Source organism: Scomber scombrus, unplaced genomic scaffold, assembly GCF_963691925.1.
Source record: "Scomber scombrus unplaced genomic scaffold, fScoSco1.1 SCAFFOLD_53, whole genome shotgun sequence".
Lineage (NCBI taxonomy): Eukaryota > Metazoa > Chordata > Actinopteri > Scombriformes > Scombridae > Scomber > Scomber scombrus.
The window spans coordinates 123,730-125,096 of NW_026910159.1; positions in this window are offsets into that span (position 1 = coordinate 123,730).

Genomic DNA, 1,367 nt, shown 5'->3' on the forward strand with positions numbered 1-1,367 from the left:
ATGAATGTGAATTGTTGTAGAGATTAATTAGAGACCAAGAATATGAATAGAAAGGGTTAAAAATCAGGCTTTTTTTCACATAAAAAGGTTGCTTTTTAACCCTCCTGTTGTCCTCAGGTCAAGGAAGGAAGGAAGGAAGGAAAGAAGGAAGGAAGGAATGACGGAAGGAAGGAAATAAGTAAGGAGAGAAGGAAGGAAAGAAGGAAGGAAGGAAGGAAAGGAGTAAGGAGAGAAGGAAGGAAAGGAGGGAGGGAGGGAGGGAGGGAAGGAGTAAGGAGAGAAGGAAGGAAAGGAAGGAGGGAGGGAGGGAGGGAGGGAGGGAGGAAAGAAGGAAGAAAGGAAAGAAGAAAGAAGGAAGGAAGGAAATGAGTAAGGAGAGAAGGCAGGAAAGGCGGGAGGAAGGAAGGAAAGGAGTAAGGAGAGAAGGAAGGAAAGGACCTTTTGATAGAATGCAGTTTTAAGTTACTTCCGCGTTGGCCTCATTTCAGAGGACTGGAACTCCCCACCTAGGTTTCAAATCACATACTTCTGTTGGTACGCTGTGTACTTTATGTTTTTGCACAGTGCACAAATTTCGACAGGTTAGTGTTGTTTTAAATCACGAAATGACAATATGCTAATTACAACACAAGTAACACTACCTCTTAGTTTGTTTTTATCTGGATTTTATTAACTCTCCTGTCATTTCAGATCCTGTCTCTCTCATGCCATGCATTTACTAATTCTCCTCACCTGCAGCCCATTGACTCATCATTCCCTCAGTTTATATACTAGTCCATTCTCACATGCTTTGACTTTGCCTGTCTGTTTTTCGGACCTTGGATTCCTGCCTGCCACCTACTAATGGTTTATATGTGTCAACAGTATAGTGGTGCTTAGTGTAAAAAACACATGTATAATTTATATTAATATAGTGTGGTGATGTTCACCGCAGTTACAACTTCCTCGGCCGTCATTTCCTGTTTGATAAGCGATCCCTCTCCTTCCACTACGGAGCCAAGATGGCGACCGTTGATGGTGAGAAGTCTCCATAGCTCCTCACTCAACGTTTTGACCGTTCTGAGTGAAACCATCCAGATATTAAGTGTAAGAACAGAAGAAAATATTAGAGACACAGCAATGATCAGCTGTAATTAGAAGTTAATTAATCTTTAACAAAAGATTTTTATTTCCTCTCCTTTTAAAATGAATTTGAATAATAAACTTGACTTCTTAGACGAGGCTAATGACGTCCATATTGTTATTTAGCAGGAGGCTCGTCGCTAAGGAGATGCTCGTCACCCTGACAACGGCGAGGTCATCGTCCCATCAACGAGACTAAATGGAGTCGCTCAGGGTGGCGACTCAGGAGAGGTGCAGGAGACTTC